Source organism: Orcinus orca, chromosome 13 (genome assembly GCF_937001465.1).
Source record: "Orcinus orca chromosome 13, mOrcOrc1.1, whole genome shotgun sequence".
NCBI lineage: Eukaryota > Metazoa > Chordata > Mammalia > Artiodactyla > Delphinidae > Orcinus > Orcinus orca.
The window spans coordinates 29,955,338-29,976,867 of record NC_064571.1 but is presented as its reverse complement, the minus strand read 5'-3'; the positions used below and the strand labels follow the sequence as shown (position 1 = coordinate 29,976,867).

The following is a 21,530-nucleotide window of genomic DNA, read 5'->3' as shown; positions in this document are numbered from 1 at the left end:
CTCATATGGCACCCATTTTAAACTTTCAAAACATACTGCCTGCTAACTTTCACATTCACATTATGCCAATTCCCAGCTCTAAGAATTTTAGCCCAGAGCAGCTAGCTGGCCAGAAAGGTCCATTACTTTATTTCACAATTAAGTAACAAAAACTAAAAAGTACACCTGGCTGCAACATTAAAACTCTGAAAGGTAAAGGGGCGGGTGGGGAGGGGTTGTGGGGCTGGGGCCTCGCTTCCCCTCCTCCCCCCTCCCCTGGTCCCCTATCCCTGGGGCCGTTTGTTAAAAAAGAATAATAAAAGGATTAAAAAAATAAAAAAAATAAATAAAAAAAAAAAAACTCTGAAAGGTAAATGCAACCTGAATGTCCCCTAAGCCCATTAACTGAAGTATCCTACTAGGCTATTCTAAAGATATTATATCTCTAAACCCAATGGCTCAAAAACTTCACTTATCAAAGTGGGAACTTCAGTTGCCACTCATACTCTCACTCACAGTCCACTTTGTAGGAGTCTCTCTATTCTTTATAGAAATGCCTTCTCTTTTAATATCTAGTTTGTTTAAAGATGGGTACCTCACAGTAGAAGAACTGGGAATCCTAATGATATAATCTTAAAGTTTCATATCCTAAGGTATACAACTGCTTGGCTCTAGAGCAAGGTTAGGAAGAAGACTAGGTCAGAATGGTTGGATCAATGCTCCTTTCTAATATTCAGGTCCTGTACCAAAGTCTGGCTCACTGTGCCAGGATCCTTATGCACATGCTTGTTTCTCCTAGGGGCTCCAATGTCTCTCCTTGCAATCTGATCACCTTATCCCAGTTTAAGTATGCACAATTGTGCACATGTGGTCCATAATGTACCAGACAAATAGGGGACATAGCTAGGTGCTGCTTAAGTGTCCCTGAGATTTCTGGGACAGTCTTAAACAGACTGTCTGCCCAAAACACATATAAGACATCCAAGGGAATATTGCCTAACTTCTCATTCTAGCTCTGACTCTGCCAAGACAACCTGTTATACAAGTTTGAAATCTTCGCGCCAGGGGGGCAGAGGTGGTTTATTAAAACCCAGGAATTAAACCTTCAATTCAAATCAGTTTATTATCAAGTTCTATAGCCAGCCTGTCCAGATAAGTTGCTTTTCCCCACAGCCTAAGGCAGAGAAGGAAAAAACACTGACCTACTTCACAAAAATAGCCAACAGTAACCTCTAAACAGATGTTTCATATCATCAGTAAACTTTTCATCATTTGAGTACCATCTGGGTACATGATAGCCAAGAAGAGCAACATTATAATTAACTAATGACAAGTTAACAAATGGCTTTCTTCATATCCCCATGCATATTCCAATAATTTCATTTCCATGAGACAAGAAATAAAGAGGAGTATCTTATTTTCTAAATTAAACTAACCTAATCATTCCTTTATTCCCAAGTTGCCTCAATAGTTTTATTAGTTGATCATACATCAATTCATCTTCCCTGAAAAGGTTCTCAAGGGATTCTTTCGAGCCTTTTGACAATACCTAATATAAGTCCTTGTACTTAATGGTCACACAAAAAATGTCAATGACTACTACTGATTTGTTGACTGAAGTTAGGCACAGCTTGTTGATGAACACTAGTAACAAATCATGAATCAGTCTTTTTAATCAATTTGACATCTTTGTGTATACTGTATTAGCCTGAGTTTCTTAATATAGAGCCTGTTATACCTACTTAGTTTTTATCCATTTTTCATAAAGTACAAAGTTTCTTATGCTAAAAATTTCTGGTGTGTTTAGAGCTCATTCCTTGTGGCATGACAATACAGAGAAAGCTGCTAACAAGGGCATGCCAGGCACTCAATCAACTTAAATTCTACTTTCGTGGGTTAAATTGTGTCCCCCCCAAAATACATGTTGAAGTCCTAACTGCCAACCTGTAAATATGATCTTATTTGGAAAGTGTCTCTTTGCAGACATAATCAAGTTAAGATGAGACCATCAGGGTGGGCCTTAATCTAATATGACTGGTGTCCTTATAAGAAAAGGAAAAGGGACACAGACACACAGGGAGAATGCCATGTGATGAAGGATGCAGAAACTGGAGTTATACTGCCACAAGCCAAGGAATGCCGAGGATTTCTGGCAACTACCAAAAACTAGGAGAGGCATGAAACAGACTCTCTAAGGCCCCAAGAAGGAATTAACCAACCCTGCCCACACCTTGATTTCAGATGTCTAGCCTCCAGAACTGTGAGAGAATGAATTTCTGGTTTTTTTAAAGCCACCTTATTTGTGTTACTTTGTTACAACAGCCCTAGGAAACTAATACACCTACCTTAAGAAATTTAACTATAAACTGAGGGATCACACTAAAAAGAAAAAAAAAAATTAACACACAATACAGTTTAGCTATAAAACTTATAGAAAAACTATGATGAATATGCAGTTAAATGTACAGAGCTCTAAAAAGAATGTCAATTGATAATATGTTATAAATAACTTTTATTCTATTTCTGATTAACATTTCAGACAACTTTAAAATCCAAGGGTAAAGATAAACAAAATTTTAACAGGAATGCTTGCAAAAAGAAAATATAAACTAGCAAGGCTTCCTAGGGATAAATACAAATGTTCTAGAGCTTCTGAGAAGCATTTCTAGATATGAGTCCTCTGGGATCCAAAGAATCCCTTAGTTCCCACAGAAGGAGGGTCAGTAAACTTGCTCCTAAATAGCCAGATAGTAAATAGTTTAGGCTTTGCAGGCCATACAGTGGCTACTGCAACTATTCAACTTTGCCTTGGCAACACAAAAGTAGGCAACATGTAAACAAATTAGCAAGGCTGTGTTCCAATTAAGCTCTACTTAAAAAAACAGGTGGTTCACCCATATGCTGTAGTTCCAACCCTTGCTACAGAGTAATGGTTTTTAATTGTCCTGGAAACAGACACATAGTTGTAATGAGTCGACTTGGCTAGGCCAAACTACATGTCCCCCAGTTGCCCTCCCTATGTGTTTCTAGTTAAGGTGAGGCACAAAAGATATTCCTGTGCAAGATGTAGGGAGTGGAAAGGGAGCAGCAGCCATTTTGTAGCTCCCACATGTTACACTTATCTGCTAGTTAAGCTTGTTGGCACAAGACAGCAGCCAAACCTGCCAGTTACTCCACTTTCCCCCCGAACTGCCTTCGGCTCCTCCTAGGCCAGGTGTGTTTAGCTCCAAGATGAAGGGCACCATTTCTCCTGCAGTATATGCAGATCATCAAAATCAAAAGCAGCCAGAATTAATGGGTTTCAGTCCATTCTCCTGGGTTCCAGCTCATACCTGTGAGTTCCAGCTTGTCTTTGCTCTCCCCTATTTTATATCTTCTTTCCCTTCCTGACTACCTTCCCTTTGGATTTCAAACTCCAGCATCAGACACAAAGATAACAGCTCTGCTTAGGGACTGATTTATGCAATTGTGGGAACTGGGTAAGTACTCTCCTAGTGGTTCTACTCCTCTGACTAAACCTGGACTGATACATAGACGGCTTTGAGAGGATATGAAAGTTAGGAACCAAGATAATGCACATACACACACAAGGACAAAATATTGAAGGCACTTCAAGGGGTTCAACAAATCCATCTCAAAAACCCTATTACAGAGTAGAAAAGTAAAAACTGCAAGTATCAACCAAAAGACGGACTGGTTTGAAACTTTTCAGCCCTGAAATAAAATAGTACAACATAAACGTGTCTACCAATCATCTAAAAACTACAACAAAAAGAGGAAATACATCCAAATCCACTTTTCACCTAATATATAAATTTATAATGCATAAGAACTTCTTTAAAGTTTCAAGTACTTCTTTTTTAAAAATTGGATATTATTATTTGGTGACCTGCTGTTGTATTTGGCTTTACACTAGCCAAAGGTACTATGAAAAACACGGACAAATACAAAATTTTATACCAATTTACTTAAAAATAGCTGCTTATAGTCAGAATCTGGGCTACTGAAGAAGCAGAAGCATTAAGTGCTGCCCCCCAAAGATAGCCTAAACTCTAACAAGATAATGAGTTTTGGCTGATGTGAAGAGGCAATGAATCTTGAAAATACAAAATTTAATTTTTAAGTAGCTATAGAACACTAAAGGACAGAACACCTTATCCAATCTCAAAATAAACAGCTAAACCTTCCCCCTTCCCCGCTTGATTTCTCAGCATAGCAAATATCACTATTTGACAAACTAAACTGACTTGTTTTTAATACACACTCAATAGGTATTTATTGACTGAAATAATAAATGAAGTGTAAAGCTATTAATCTTGACGTTATACAATTGTGGGAACTGGGTAAGCACTCGATATTAATCTTGACTTCTTTAAAACTATTCAAATTCTGAGATATTTCTAAATAAGGATAATCTTTGACACATAAAATAGTGAAATGAATGTGTTATATAAGGAGAATACTATGTGATTACTAACAAGTTCCATATTCCTTTTCTATTATTCTTCCTTCTGTTTTACAACTCTGACTACACAAAGAAGTGTGTAGAATCTTCCTCTTCTGTTTTCATAGAATTCTTTATCAATTAAGATTACTTTACATAAAATGAACCTTCCATTTAGTAACTGACCCAGTGAAACTCTAAGATGATCCTTGGAAAGAAATGGCATTCACTAAGATTGGTGGCTAACTACATTCCAGTTGCATTTTTCTCCCTGTGCAAAATATGCTACAAAAGCCCAGGAGAGGAAGTTAAGTGGAATCTTAGGTTTCACACTTCTTTTACATGAAGTCAATACTAATATCCTCAGGGCAAATCCTATTTGACCCTACCAAAACTCTAGCAAAGAGAAAAACAGATTATCAATCTCCCAACCCCAAACCACTCAAATAAAAGTTCTGTGGAAAATATCCTTTAGAAATAAGTATCTTCATGACTGAAACAGTGAGCTTTAATACCAGAGGAAAACAAAGAAACTGTATGAAATTCAACAAAAGCTCCAAAATAGTAGGCAAACAGCCAGCATTTTCTTTCTGTTCCCTGCATATTCTCCACCCTTGTTTCAAAAGAGTACAAAGGAGGAGAAGCATGAGGAGGAGGGGAGGACAAAATTTAACAAAGAAATAGGATACATGATAGAAAACACTTAAAAGCAAAACAGATCTGATGGTCTCACCTGGAAAACTGAAATATATCCATATGTATAGTGTTTGCTTTTTTTGTGTTTGTTTTTTATATAGAGTTTATAAAAGCAAGTTCTGAACAATAAAATGTATTTGTTTTCCCAACCCAGGATCTGCTCTACACAGTGCTTTTCTTTGCCTGTGAAGTTGTTCAACTTATGCTTCCCCACCTCAAATATAACCTGGGTGATAACAAAGTTCTATACTAAGTCCCCAAAGCCATCTTTTGGGCCATTCTGAGAAACAAAAGGATACTGCAAAGGATCAAACAATTCTTCATTCTCTAGAGCAGGGAATGAATGTGATGAAATACATCAATGTCTAGTGGGGTTATTTAAATCCATAAATCGATATAATTGTGGCTACTTTTTGTTGATATTTCATACCCACTCCACCTTTTGTAATCCCTAATATTTGTTCCCTCTGATTCACCCATGAATTAGAAGCCTGACTGATCTCTTTATTCACCCTCCTCTTTCTACCGATTTCTTCAATTCTTTCTCCTTCTTCGTTTTTTATTCCTGCATGTGTGCCACTTACCCTTCTTACTCCTCTAAATTCCTTACCTTTTCCTAACAAAATGTCTAAATCTCTTGAAAGAACTGATGGTCTCTCTATCCTAACTCATAAAAGTAGGGCAAGATGTCTAAGGAAATGTGACCTGAGATACTAATGTTGTTTATGTTCCCTCTGGGGAAGTGCTGATCTACACATAAGATAAAAAATACATACTTCTTTTTAGAAAGAAATCCTGAGGAGATCTTGAACCTAAAAACCTCTGGACACAAACTTACCTGCTTTGTAAAAGTTTGCTTCCTTCAACAATGACATTCATAAATCTCATCCCAAAGACCCATAAATCTAGCTTCAGAAGGTAGATAGTTCTTCCACCTCTGTCTTTAGTCCAAGTTAGGTTTTTAATAAATGTTCAGTGGGAATGGCGAAGTGAAGGACATGGTAATATGAACTATTATTTCCATGTGGATTTTGCTGTTGTTGTTTAAAGGAGAAGGAAAATAAAAAGGCTTTCGTTCCTGTTAAAATGCCATAGGAACAAAGAAGTTACTAAAGAATCCTGGATGCTCCACAGGCTGTGTATGTATTCGTGCCCAGAGTCACCTTTCCTTCTGCGGGCTTACATATTGCTGAGATAGAATTCAGCCCTTCCATTTGTAGCAAGACATTTCTCTGTATGTCATTTGGCAGATGCAGTTGTGGGGCTCTGCCAATTCACCCTGGAGCCCTCTATTTTAATCAGTACCACATAAAGTTTAACACGTGCTTTGAAATGTGCACCAGATCCAAAGCTTTGCCTGGGGACGGGGGTGGGGGTGCTTGCTGCAAAAACACATACCATCCCAGCCGCTACTCCACAAGCAATTATCTTTCACCTTTGGCTGAACCAGGAGAACTGTCAACACCAGCACACTGCCAACCAGAAGAGAGGTTATGGGGTCAAAGCAGGAAAGAAGGTTGAATGCTTTAGGTTCAGCTTGGCTATTTGTTAATCCTGCTGGCTGCATGGAAGAAGCACTCTCCACAGTCACCAAGACACAGAAAAGCACACTATAAGAGAAGTAGCTGTGAGTACACCAGAATTTTAACAACGCTTTTCAAGCAGTAAACTCTTTAGTAAAAGCACAAAACTCCAGCAGTACAATAGGACAATCATATATCAAAAGCTAAAGAACTCACATCAGCAAACTCTCATACATCAGAAAACTTCAACTGTGAACTGAGTTTTGTAGAAACAAAGGATTAAAACAAACCTCATATATTAGACATAAACACTTGTTTTCATCTCCTATCTAAACGTAAGTTTAAAATATTCAATATATTAAAATATTATTAAAGTTTCTTTGAATATGGGAGCCAAAGGAAAGTTACCACTGATGATTAAACAAAAAAGACAATTACTAAAACAGAGATGGAAGGCCATTATCTCCCCAAGTTCCTCATACAAACCCCCAAAACACACACATACTGTTGATAAGATCTTCCCCAAATGCCAACTACAAAATATATGAATATTCTACCTCTTCCACAAGTACAATTAATCTCTTATAACCAGAATAACAGCCACATTTTATCCCATGTGCCATCTATGATCCATTTGTGAAAGATGGCCTAGATCACTGCTGGCTTAGTCCACTGAGAAGGACTCTAACTTAGTCTAGCAAGACTGCCATGCTGAATCACTGATTTCTATCAGAGTGGACACTAACAGGCACAGATTTGTGGCACATAACTGTTCCACATCAGTTAGACTGATCGTCTCCAGAGTGGGGCGGTGTCTACCTGGAAGGTTATGCAAGAACAATACATTAGTACTTATATTTGTTTTCATCTTAAAAAAACAAAGAAACTAAGTTACTAATATTTGATTTAAGAAATGACACTGACACCCTCACTCTCTGACAAAGAGTCAAGTACCAGATATGGAATTCACAATATATATACTGAGGAAAAACAGTGCAGAGTGGTTGATAGTAATACCCTCATTTGTTGATTTTCTTTCAGTTTATTGTGATGTGTTGCAGACTACATGTGCTCAGTTAAATAAAATTAGATTATACTATCTAGTTTTAGTTAAACTTGTAGAAAATGGGCAAATGGTTTTAATGTTTCCCTAGATATACACTGTGGTTTGAAATAATACTAAAAAATAGGGTTAACACCTGTCTTCATCCTGGTGTGGTAAGACCATTATAATATTGGTCCCCAAGAATCAAGCCTCCCTGTGTGCATGCCCCTTAGCAATGTGACTCTGCTGCTTCTATGAAGAGGTAAAGACCATTTCTCCATGCTCTTCAATCTGGACTGGCTTTGTTACTTGCTTTTGGCTAGCAGAAGGTGATGGACATTGCCAAATTCTGGACTCTGGGTCCTAAGAGGCCCAGCAGCTTCAGCTCTCTTTCTCTGTCTGAGCCCATGCTATGAGGAATGCTATGAGGAAGACCACCATGCTATGAGGAAGCTCAGTTTAGCCTACTATGGGGTGAGAGTTCAGGTACAGAACCAAGACAACAGCTGGCACCAACTGTCAGCTAACCACATGAGTGACTTCAAGGTGAGGACAGCAGACAAATGCATGGAATCATAAGAAAAAATACATCAGGGAATTCCCCGGTGGTCCAGTGGTTAGGATTCCACGCCTTCACTGCCAAGGGCGCGAGTTCAATCCCTGGTTGGGGAACTAAGATCCTACAAGCCACATGGCACAGCCAAAAAAAAAAAAAAAAAAGCCGAGAATTAACATGAACAAACCTCTTTTTTAAGCCTCAGCTATGCCACTCAATAAATATTTTTTAAAAAGAAAAAATATATCAATATTATCTTTAAGCCATTAAGTTTTGAGGTAGTTTGTTAAGAGCAATTGATAGCTGATACACCTGGTAAGAGCCCCCTGTCAAATATATCATGTGGCAAATATAAGAATGATCAAAGCAGATCTGACCGAAAATAACACCCCAAATTTGAAATATAGAAATGACTATTTGAAAGGGGAATTTAAATGCATTATTAACAATGACTCTCTCCCTAAATATACATCCTGCCCAGAGACAGTAGCTAATAATAGTACATATGTATACCACTTATAATAAATAACATATACATATATAAGGTATATATGCACAAAAATGTTTTACTGAAGGCAGTCCATAATCAAAAAAGTTTAGAACCATATGTGTATTACTACTGAAATTAATATACATATATAATTTTTAAATACAAATATACAGCTACTGGGTATAAATGTTCAATTTCGTTTGAAGATAAGGGTGTCAAATTTTTTGGAAAAGTTTCAGTGAGCTGTCATGCTCTAGTACATGTAGTAAAAGTTGAAAAAAGAGCCTCATCAAGCTATTTAGTCCACCTCTATTTCCAGACATTACAAGCTCCAAACTATCCCAGGAAGTAAGAATCTCCATGGTTCTAATATTCTGCTTTTACTAATACAATGCATTTTTACTTTACAATATTATGAATCCTCCCCCCATCCCACAATATTTTACTTACTATGCTACTTACTACACTTAGATTACCACCCAACTATCAAATTCCTTAGCATCGCAGATTTCTATCTTGGATGAACAGTGATATCTTTCAATAAGACAGGAAATATGGAAGAAAAGCATTGGATGGTTTGGTGACAGGGAGAGGGATTACAGTGGTAAAGCCAATGAAAGGGAGACCTGAGCATGTCAACTGTAAAGTGGAAGGAGTCAGTGAAAGGGAAAGGTTGAAGAAAAAAGGAAGGAAGAGAAAGATGGAACATTTGACAGAAAAAGAAATAAGACTGAGCACAAGTGGAAGAAACAGTCTTAAACAGGAGGAATAGCCTCTTCCTCTGAAACTGGAATTGAAGCAATAAAGAATGGTGGAAACATATAATTAAGCAGTAAGAGTACTGAAAGCCAAGCAAATTTCTGCTTAAAAGTCCTGTTTCTCTAGGACATGGGTTAAGGTACAGAAAAAAGGAGTATTTTCTCTATGAAGAAAAAGGTGAATCTTCACCGAAGTATTATAAAATGCCTTTTTATGTCTACTGAATATGACCAATTTTAAGTGTAAGTCATACTGAATATGCCATTTTAAGTTTACTCATATTATGCTATCACTAGCTATTTCAAGTTAAAATTTATTTTCATTGTTATTTTGCCCTTCTCTATTTCTTCTGTAGTACCTATACAACAGAAGTAAGAAGAAAAAAGAAGTAACAAAAGCACAGGAGAAATCACAGGCAAACCAAAGTTTGGAAATACCACCTTATCCAACTTTCACAGTATACAATATAGGTCAACGTATTCTCAGACACCTATCTACTATCTAAACTGGGCAAGTCAGAAAAATTTACCAACATCTTGAATCTACCTGTCAGTGTGTTAGTAAAAATAGTATCCATTTTCACTAATGATGTAAAATTGAACTGTGAGACTGTTATAATTTTATTCAAGCTTTTCCACTATGTATTCTTCACAAACCATGATGAAACTAGAAAAGGAGCATCTCAGAATACACTACTGAATCTAATACTCATACTGGATCTTAACAGTCCAGATGGCTCCCACAAGGATATATTTCACAGAGTACTCAAATCCTCTGACATTTTATGAAAAATTTGTGTCCACACAATAATTTTTCTGAGGAGAGGGTTCATGACTTTCATTGGATTCTCAAAAGGTTTACGTCCCTAAAATGTTTAAGAACTACTGCTATAGATCTCTCTCCTCTCCACTGTTAAAAGACCAACTCTGCTTTAAAGACTTACCAAGAGACAAACATAACACATGCCCAGATAGACCACAGCCTCTTCATCAGGGCAGCTAAGAGATTCATATGTTTAACAAACTGAGGAGAGCTGAAGTCATTCTGTTGGAAAGTAGGCCGTACTATTTTTTGACATTTGCTTGTTTTCTTATATGGGAAGTAAGGGAAAGGTACAAATTAATAACAGACTTCAGCCTAAGTCAAAAAATAAGATTATAGTACCGAAAAAAAAGATACTCCTTATCCTTAAATTCTTTGACACCAGAATAAAATCACCATACTCAAGGGCACAACCCTCAAAAGAAGATTAAGACCACCACGGTTCAAGCCAGCAAGTAATTACACTAAAAACAAAACCTAAGGTAAAAATATAGCTTTCTATTTGTCTTGTTAGTTACAAAGACTACAAAAATACACACACACACACACACACACACACACACACACACACATACACAGACTAGAAATACTTTCAGAGAATAAGGGCTACTCCAGTTGTTGCTTCTGAACAAATTTCTCAAGGAAACTAAAGAAGAGAAAAACCTATCTATAAAATTCAAGAACTACAATCTATTTCTTATTAAATTAAAAAGCTATTGTGTGAATTCCGGTTTTGCTTTTCGCCTTTTTTTCTTCCCTGGAAAGAGATCACAAGTTCCTCAACACATATATAAAAGATTTTATTTGTTCAGTCAGTACTGGAGCACAAATCATAAGCTTTTAATTCACTGGTTACAGGGTTTCAGTTTTAGAAGATGAAAAAGTCCTGAAGATGGATGGTGGTAATGATTGTACAACAGTGTGAATGTACTGATTAATGCCACAAAACCGTACGTTTTAAAATGATTTAAGAAGGTAAATTTTATGTTATGAATATTTTACCAAGAAAAAATAGCACTGGTATACAGAAGTGAGAAAGTTTCACTGGAGGAGAATCAAGATAAAATTATACCTAAGTGAAAAAGTTTCAGCTGGTTCTTCAAAGATAATTTGCAACTCGAGATATCAAAATTGAACATAACAGTTACAGGTTTCATCAGCAAATTAAGAGCCTAAGAAGACCAGGAAAATATTAAAACTCTTACAATATCCATGGAAATTCTCTGTCCTTAAATGCATAAGTGCCCTGCCAAAGGAAAAAAAAAGTGTATGTATGTATAATATAACAAAAATTTGCTGAATGCCTAGTTTGTACAAAGCAGTGTGCTAGGTTCTATGCGAACAATAAGATGAAGCCAATTCAGACATATGCCCTCGAGAAAATGCCAGTAAGTGATTATCATCTTAGTTCCACTTCCTGAACTCTATCCTAGCTATAGGTTCCCCTCCTCCAAACAAGTGTCCCAGATCCCTTTTATTACCTAGTATTCTACAAGTGAGTCCTCTGTGATTTATGGTGGTGTGCCACAGAACACATCTTAAGCACTGGCATTGCAAGACTTTAAAAATAAGGGCTCTTAAATTCCCTACTTCCTTCCCAATCTCATTAACATCTCAACTGGTATAGGGTAATCATCTCCCCTGACAGCCCACCCTGATTTGTAAAACAGAATTTTCTCAATTTTAAAAATTTCCAAATACTTAAACATTTATATAAAGATCCATTATCACTGTTCTGTTTTAATAGCTAACCACACTAGAGGCCTCAATGGTTGGCTGACTTCTGAGTTTAAGCAAACACACACATGCAAGTAGGCACTTACAACATGACAAGGCCTTTTCTTTCCCCCCAGACAACTGCCCCAATCTGCAGAGCATTTTCTCCTCTGCATGCACACACAAAGTAATAATTGAAAGCTGTTCTAAATCTGCTGTAGATGTGCAATTAGAAAATTATGTCAGGAAGGTAAAGTAGCCTGAACTTGTCAACAAAACAACTTTTTTGCAAGCTTTCAAAACAAATAAAATGTAGTCGGTTGAAAACTTCCGGCTCACAGTATAAACTCTTGCCACTGCTTTGTTCAATAGCCTCTCACAAAGAACAAAGAACAAAAGAGTCTATGAGTGAAAAATTCACCTCTAATGATCTAACCACTTCCCATACTTCCCAGTCCAGAGTTTTATTCCCTAGCCATCTTGGTGCAGGCATTTATCCATTCACCTCCTAATGAAGACAGAAAGAATTCATCCCAGTACAGTCAGGTTCAGAGGTCATAAAGCCTCTAAAGCTTAGAATCACATAGACCTAAAAAAGCAGCAACTTAGGTGGTCATCTGTCACTATTCAATTGCAAAAATTTAATTTTTCTGCGTTTTTAGTTTGGGGTTCATTTCTCTGTTGAGATCCTAAACAAGAGGGAATAAGAGAAATGTCACATTCTCAATCAGTGAGATAATAATTAGCAATAATTAATTAACTGAAGTTTCTGGTAGTCCTCATTACCTGTTCAATATGCTTCCCAACCTATACTTTTGATAAACTTCATGACCAATGGCCAAGGGGTTAGGAATAGAGAGATGGTTTGACTACAAAGGGGTAGCACAAAGGAATTTGGGGAGGTGATGGAATTGTTCTGTTTGTGGTGGTGTTTACGTGAATCTATGCATGTTTAAAAAGTTATGGACACCAAAAAAAAGATATATTGTATGTAAATATTTTTAATTTTGAAGCTACTCTAGGGTTACTTGCTAAAACTTTTTAGCAGGGAGATCTAGTAGGATGTGAGAAAATAGATTCCTCTTGTTCTAGAACATCCTTAGGTCCACATCTCTGGCCCTCCTGAATATATTTGAATATTTCTTTTTCTTCCTTTCTTTTTATTTCCTCACATACCAGTTCCCTTACCATTATTTTGATGGAGTTTTTTTGCTCAGTAAAGAAAACATCTGGCAGAGGACAAGAATAAAGCACTCACTGAGAGCACAACAATCCTAGGAATTCTCAACTGGATTTCTCCAGGGCCAGTAAGAACTATCCCCCAGGTCAAAGGGCACACCACGGGGATTCGGGGAGGGCTCTAAATCCAAACCTCAAACTTGGCTCCACTACACTCTGCACACGTGGCAGGCATCTAGAATTGTCAAAAGGGAAGTACAGCATACCAGTAAACTGACTTGTTCATACCAAGAAGTATCAGCACAGGAGATGAGAAAATACACTGAGCTCAGAGTATAGCTCAATCTAGTAACTGAGAAACACGATCACCACATGCATAGTGAAGTTACTTCAAGAGACTGTAGAAAGACTAAGAACCCAAAATACAATTTCCATCAACAAAATAAAGATATCCATTTAAGTCTCACTAATTTCTAAGGTCTGAATTGCCCATTTAAGCAGATGTAAGGTTTGGTTTCTCACTGACATTAAAGCAATTATTGCAATATAGTACAAAAAACAAAACAAACAAAAACCCTGCATTTCTTAACACTGAAGCCTGAAAAAAATAAGGAAAACCTTCAGGTTAAAAAAAATTTTTTTCCCTCTAAAAGTAGTGGCTCATGCTTTCCCAAATCAGTTTGTTTAAAACTACTTATGAAAAAAATGTAGTTGCAATCATTTAATAAGAAGATGGAGAGGCAGAAAGACAGCTGGTATTAAGCTATCAATATCCAAGCTACACTGAAGACTAATTGCCTGATAAAATCACATAGATCTCAAAACAAAAAAATCCAAAAATGCCATATTTATTAAGTGCATACATGATCTTATTAGACACATTAATAAAAGAGGAAAATAAGGCTTAGATTAAGTGTTTTGCCCATTATAAGTGAGAAGTTTCAACCCAGCTTTCTTGATTCCAAACCTATGCTCTTTAATATTGAAGACACTACAAAAGAAATTTTCTACAAGAAAGACTTGACTAGGAATGGATATGAGCTAATTTTCTCTAAAAATTATTACAAAGAGAGTTGACTGCTGCTCTGTATTCTCTATTATCACTATAACTGCATGACAAAGATAAGGTAAGGCACCACCTCTCCTAGTCTGCAATTAGTGCAAGCCAAGTTGATAATAAGTAAATGCCTATGGTCCTTGAGAGAGTCAGCAATGGATCCAGTCTCCTTTCTCCCATTTAAGGGTCTACATTCTAAGACCACTATCTCGAAGTGTTCTTATAACCAATATAATCAAACTCAACCTTTCTAAAGTAAAAGTAGCTTTGATTGGTGCTAATGCCTCTTTGATTATAACATTTTATAACTCATAATTCTCCTACTTATAAAACGTTACAGTAATTTTTATAGTCAACTACATGAGACCAATTTTCTTGGGTATTAATGATCCCTGCTAGCCCAATGAAAGCATTAAAAAATAAAAGACAGTTGAAATGACCAAATGACCAGATCTCTATGAGATCTATTTTATAAAATGATATTAAACAGATCTAAACTTGGGGTAAATAAGCACGAAATGTGAGAAAGCATTCGCCAAATTTAAGATGCAGTTCAAACAGTAGAATAAATTACTATCTGTAGGCAGGGCCCAAGGATTAATCACATTTAAGTAAAAATATGCAAGACTTAACAACCATTTTAAAACATGTCTTTAGTGTCCTTGTTTGCTTTGTACATTCACTGTGTTAATATAAGATTAGATATTAGAATTTAATTAGAATTAATAGTGAAAGCATATCAGAACATCAAGAAAATCTGAGATCTGGGAAGAACCAGAACTGATGAGTTCTTATCCTTGAATTTAAACCCTTTAAAAATGTCAAACTTGGAACTGTTCTTTAGACCAAAGAACCATTATCCACACAGCTAAACATACACATAATAGAGAGCAAATACCACGATTCTCAAACTTTATTATGGTTTCAGATCTTATATCATGGTTGACTTTTTAAAATAAAGATTCTCAGTTGGGGTGGTCAGCATGTAAGGCTGCTCAAGATGAAGCTGAATTCTCAGGTCTTACAAGCAGGATTTCTAGAACTAAGAGAGAGGCAAACAGAGAAAGAGAAAGAGAGAGAGAAAAAAAAAAAGAGAGAAATAGAGAAAAAATAAGAGAAGAAAAAGGAAAGGAAATGGAGAGGGGGACCCCAACCATATAAAGAGATGCAAGTAAAAGAGAAGCAAGTCTTTGTTTTAAAATATCTATTCCATATTTCAATCATGCAGTTGTTATATCTGACTTGAGAAAACATCATCCATACACAAGCAGAGTAAGATAGTACGCTCCTCGAAAAGGCGGAGGAGTGGCGGCTGCCCGAGCTGCGCACCACAACGCGCTCCTTCCCGCTCCCCCACGCCGGCACCGGCCCACTGACCCACTCATCGCCCACTGACCCACTCATCTCACCGACTGTAGAAAACGGTGAAAGAAACCACTTATGATGTTTTGGGGGTCAAACCCAATGCCACCCAAGAAGAACTGAAAAAGGCTTACAGGAAACTGGCCTTGAAGTACCACCCTGATAAGAATCCAAATGTAGGAGAGAAGTTTAAACAGATTTCTTAAGCTTTCGAAGTGCTCTCTGAGGCAAAGGGAATTATATGACAAAGGAGGAGAACAGGCAATTAAAGAAGGTGGAGCAGGTGGTGGTTTGGGCTCCCCCATGGACATCTTTGATATGTTTTTTGGAGGAAGAGGCAGGATGCAAAGAGAAAGGAGAGGTAAAAATGTTGTGCATCAACTCACAGTAACCTTAGAAGATTTATGGTGCAAAAAGAAAACTAGATCTGCAAAAGAATGTGATTTGTGACAAATGTGAAGGCCGAGATGCTAAGAAAGGAGCAGTAAAGTGCTTCTCAATTGCCGAGGTACTGGAATGCAAATAAGAATTCATCAAATAGGACCTGGAATGGTCCAGCAAATTCAGTCTGTCTGCATGGAGTGCCAGGGCCATGGGGAGCAGATCAGTCCTAAAGATAGATGTAAAAGCTGCAATGGAGGGAAGGTAGTTTGAGAGAAGAAAATTCTAGATGTTCACATTAACAAAGGCATGAAAGATGACCAGAAGATAACATTCCACGGTGAAGGAGACACCAAGAACCAGGACTGGAGCCAGGAGATATTATCATCATTTTAGATCAGGAGGACCATGCTGTTTTTACTCGACGAGGAGAAGACCTTCTCATGTGTATGGACATACAGCTGGTTGAGGCATTGTGTGGCTTCCAAAAGCCAATATCTACTCTTGACAACCGCACCACAGTCATCACTTCTCATCCAGGTCAGACTGTCGAGCGTGGAGATATCAAGTGTGTGCTAAATGAAGGCATGCCAATTTATCGTAGATCACATTAAAAGGGTCGCATCATCGATGAATTTAAGGTAAACTTTCCTGAGAATGGCTTTCTCTCCCCTGATAAACTCTCTTTGCTGGAAAAACTCCAACCTGAGAGGAAGGAAGTGGAAGAGACTGATGAAATGGACCAGGCAGAACTAGTGGACTTTGATCCAAATCAGGAAAGACAGTGCCACCACAATGGAGAAGCATATGAGGATGATGAACATCATCCTCAGGGTGGTGTTCAGTGTCAGACCTCCTAATGGGGCCAGTGAATAACACTCACTGCTGGCATTTTATTTGCAGTAGTGATTGAGTGAAGAACTATAATCATAATATGCTCACTACTTGCTATTGTTTGTTTTAATATTCAACTATAGTAGTGTTTTAAAAGTTAAATGAAGAATAAACTCAAATATAAAAGCGCTGACTTTGCCCTGTATGTATGATGACTTCAGTGTGCAAGATAAGTTGAATACTTGTAAAAACTACTTTAAAAAATTTCCCCTAGCATTTGTTAGGCCATACTTTGTAACTGATTTCAGCTATGTACATGGAATAGCTTAGACTGAAATGCCAGGTATATGTATTGACTTCAGTGTATGACCCTTAATTGTTCAGCTATGAAGTTAAAACTGGATTTAACTGGCAGTCAGAGAATTTGTAGAGAAGTGTTGGTCTGTACAGTGGTATTAAGTGGGATTCATTGTGATGCCTCTGCCTTTATTCTATTGCCTCAACTGTTACTTGAAGATGGCATGCTATATAATTTAATTTAGCCTGTGGTATCAGTGATAGAAATGATACCTTTCTAAAGAAGGGGTTTATCATATAACATGCTGCTTCTTGAGGGCTTGCATTTGTTGAACTGCATTCCCTTCTGCTGGGCCATCTTTTTTTAATATATCTAGTTATTGGTCCTGGTTACTTTTTTTTTTTTTTCCTTCTCTTTGGACCACAGTAAGCCTTAAGAGTAGTGACTTCTGGAGCAGGGTAACTTAGAGGCTGGAGTGATAAGACCTTTACATGAAGAAGTAATTTGCATGTATGAGTTAGGAAGGTGTTTTGCAGGTATATTACAGGCTTACTTTAAACCATTTAACTTATGCTCCAAAGAAACTGTAATTTAATGTTGGTAGTATAGCAAACTATGAATAGCTTTAATTGTATGTTTAAAGTCATATTCTCACAAGCTTAAATCTGGATATCAGAATTAAGCAATTCTTGAAATGTATGAATGTCTCCTTAATATACTGATTACAAAGCAAAAAAAAAGAAAGAATACTAGTTCGTTCAGACCTGTAGTGAGAGATCACTACCTATTAAACATAAACTTTAATAGTTCATTCCAATGAGATGAAAATACATCTTGCTTCCATTCATCATTTAGAAAGGCAGAGAGAGGCTGTGTCTGAACAGATCTAAACTTCATCTGATAATGGGAATTCCCTGGTGGTCCAGTGGTTAGGACTCCGTGCTTCTACTGCCAAGGGCCCGGGCAAGCTGCGCTGTGCGGCCAAAAATAAATAAGCAAATAAATAAAGGCTTGGGGCTTCCCTGGTGGTGCAGTGGTTAAGAATCTGCCTGCCAATACAGGGGACACGGGTTCAAGCCCTGGTCTAGGAAGATCCCACATGCCACGGAACAACTAAGCCCATGCGCCACAACTACTGAGCCTGCGCTCTAGAGCCCGCAAACCACAACTGCTGAGCCCACGCACCACAACTACTGAAGCCCACACGCCTGGAGCCCTGCTCCGCAACTAGAGAAGCCACCGCAATGAGAAGCCCGCTCACCCCAACTAGAGAAAGCCCGCGCGCAGCAACAAAGACCCAACGCAGCCAAAAATAAATAAATAAATACAATTTGAAAATAAAGGCTTTTTAAAAAATAATAATAAACTTAATCTGATAATAAAGACAATAAAGTGGTTGTTCTTGGCCCCCTGTACAGTAATATTTAACAGCACTTAGGCTGTATATTTACATATTATATTTAAGGCATCATTTTAAATAACCTTTCATATCATTGCATATTTCAGAGGCTAAATTATATAATAAAAACACAAACAGGTAGCATCTTATTTATGTCAATAAGATCAATTCATTTCCACCTGATAAGTTAGATTGAAAGTGCTGGTCTCAAGTTCAAGTCAAAAGTGAGTTTAGGGGGCTTCCCTGGTGGCGCAGTGGTTGAGAGTCCGCCTGCCGATGCAGGGGACGCAGGTTTGTGCCCCGGTCTGGGAAGATCCCACATGCCACGGAGCGGCTGGGCCCGTGAGCCATGGCCGCTGAGCCTGCGCGGCCGGAGCCTGTGCTCCGCAACGGGAGAGGCCACAACAGTGAGAGGCCTGCATAGCGCAAAAAAAAAAAAAAAGTGAGTTCAGTGACCTGAATTTCATTTCCACATTAGTGTGGTACAATTTTTCATGATACTTGGAGGCTGCAGGAAATCCCAGGAATATTGTAACGGAATGAAGTTCAGTTATTGTACGAACTACCGAAGAAAAACTTCATAGTGTAGGTCATTTTCCTTTATTGTAAATTTAACAGAAAGTTAACACTGGCTCTCTCCCACAAAACTCTGAGGCCAAGTCAAATTATATGTAAGCTAGCCTATCAGCACTACTTTCCTTCACTGCTCTTTTAACTCCCTCTTTCCCCATCTTCTCCTGCAGCAGCACAGGGACTACTCACTCACCAGAACACATGCCCAAGTATGAAATGAGTGTGAACCTGCAACAGTGGCAGGGGTGAGGTAGTGTGACATTTTGCAACCAAAGGAAGGTATTGAAGAACTCATATTCTCTTCTGAACAATGGTAAATATTTAACTTAAGAATTCAAGGCAAGGGAAAGAGAACATTCTGGTTATCACAAATTTGCAACCTTTATCATCACTTTCAAGATTTTTATATTATTTTTTTTAATTTGCTTTGTTGCCTATTAAATCAAATTTATCTGTTCACTTCTTTAATAAGGCACACAATACAACAGAGATTTGAATGGACCTCAGTTTAAGTTACAACTAACAAATAATTCCTTTCCCACCTTGTTACAGCTATGAATCTGAAGACTGGAGACTCCTCAATTACCCACATAAAACAGAAAAGAAAATCAATAATGCCATAGATAGGTATAAATAGTCCCTTAAATAAGGGAACGCTTCCTCTGTACCCTGAGAGTTGGAACATTTACTACCTCATATCCAGTCCACCAACAAATCCCATATTATACACATACACCTAATCTGACTTAAGTTTCTTTTCCTTTTGTGTGTGTTCAATATATCTTCCCTAAGTTATACATGCAAAAATATGCATAGTTAAGTTATACATAAAGAGTTTATTATGAGAAACAACCGTTTCCTCCTCTCCTCTTTCTCCCCAAATCCTGCTCCCCAGAAGCAACCACTCTTTTGATGCTTACATCTTTATCTCTACATACCATGCTTATGTGTGCTACTGCTTATTTCTGTAGGTTTTTTTAATTGTGGTAAAATTTATGACATAAAATTTTCCATTTTAACCATTTTTAACTGTACAGTTCTGTGCCATTAGGTACATTCACCTTGTTGGACAACCATCACCACCACCCATCTTCAGAACTTCTTCATCTTCCCCAACCAAAACTCTGTACCCATTAAACATTAACTCCTCATCCCTTTTACTGCTAGCCCCTGGAAACCATCATTCTACCTTCTGTCTTTATGAATTTGACTACTTCAGAACCTCAGATAAGTGGAACTATACAATATTTGTCCTTTCATGCCTGGCTTATTTCACTTAGCATAATGTCTTCAAGGTTCATTCATGTTGTAGCATGTGTCCAAATTTCCTTTTTTAAGGCTAAAAAATATTCCATTATATGTATATACCACATTTTGTTTATCCATCCATCAATGGACACTAGGATTGTTTCTGCCTTTTGGTTATTGTGGGGTTTTTTAGTTCTAAGCATTATCTATTGACTTTCCACCATGGAAGACGGGGGTTTAAGGTCTCTTTCACATTCCTTTTTTTTTTGCGGTACGCGGGCCTCTCACTGTTGTGGCCTCTCCCGTTGCGGAGCACAGGCTCCGGACACGCAGGCTCAGCGGCCATGGCTCACGGGCCTAGCCGCTCCGCGGCATGTGGGATCTTCCCGGACAGGGGCACGAACCCGCATCCCCTGTATCGGCAGGCGGACTCTCAAACCACTGTACCACCAGGGAAGCCCTCTTTCACATTCTTAACACACCAGCACCAAATATCTGTGCAGTGTCCATTCACATATCCCTCTACAACAGAGATAAACCAATGGATTAATTACCTATATTAACTTTTAGCATTTAATTATTATAACTGTATAAATGCAATACATAGCCAAGCCATATAAGATATTGTTTTTAACCTCTAAAGACATTTAGGATTTTCACTTTGACCTCTGGCTTCTGAAAATTCACAATATGCCTTTATATAAGCCTCTTTTCATGCCTTTTGTTGGATACTTGGTGGGTCCTTTAATCTGCATGTTCATGTCTTAGAATTTTGGGAAATTTTCCCATATTATTTCTGTGATGAATTCCTTCCCTTCATTTTTGCTTTATTTTTCTAAAATGCTTAGTATTCAAATGCTGGATCGCCTACACTGCCCCTTAATATTCTTATATCTTTTCTATTTCCCATGTTCTATCTCTTTTTCTTTTTACTCTTCTCTCTGGAATATATTTTTAACTTTATTTTCCAAACCCTCCTTTAAGTGTTTTCTGCTATCATATTTTTAATTTCTAAAATTCTTTTTGTTCTCTGCACTTCTCCTTTTATGCAGCATTCTGATCTTGCTTTTTACATGTAATTTATTTTCTATTATCTTTCTAATGCTACTGACGATAGTTTGGGTTTTTTTGCCTTTTAGGTTTTCCTCTTCTTGCATAGTCCCTATCTT

General features: G+C 37.6%; 1 protein-coding gene and 1 pseudogene across 15 annotated transcripts in view; one reads left to right on the top strand and one right to left on the bottom strand.

Annotated features, from left to right (window-relative positions):
• The window catches only part of EXOC6B (exocyst complex component 6B), a 721,405-nt gene that overhangs the window by 585,557 nt on the left and 114,318 nt on the right, over positions 1-21,530 (bottom strand). The window lies entirely within an intron of this gene.
• On the top strand, positions 15,470-16,930 carry LOC105748361 (dnaJ homolog subfamily A member 1-like; annotated as a pseudogene).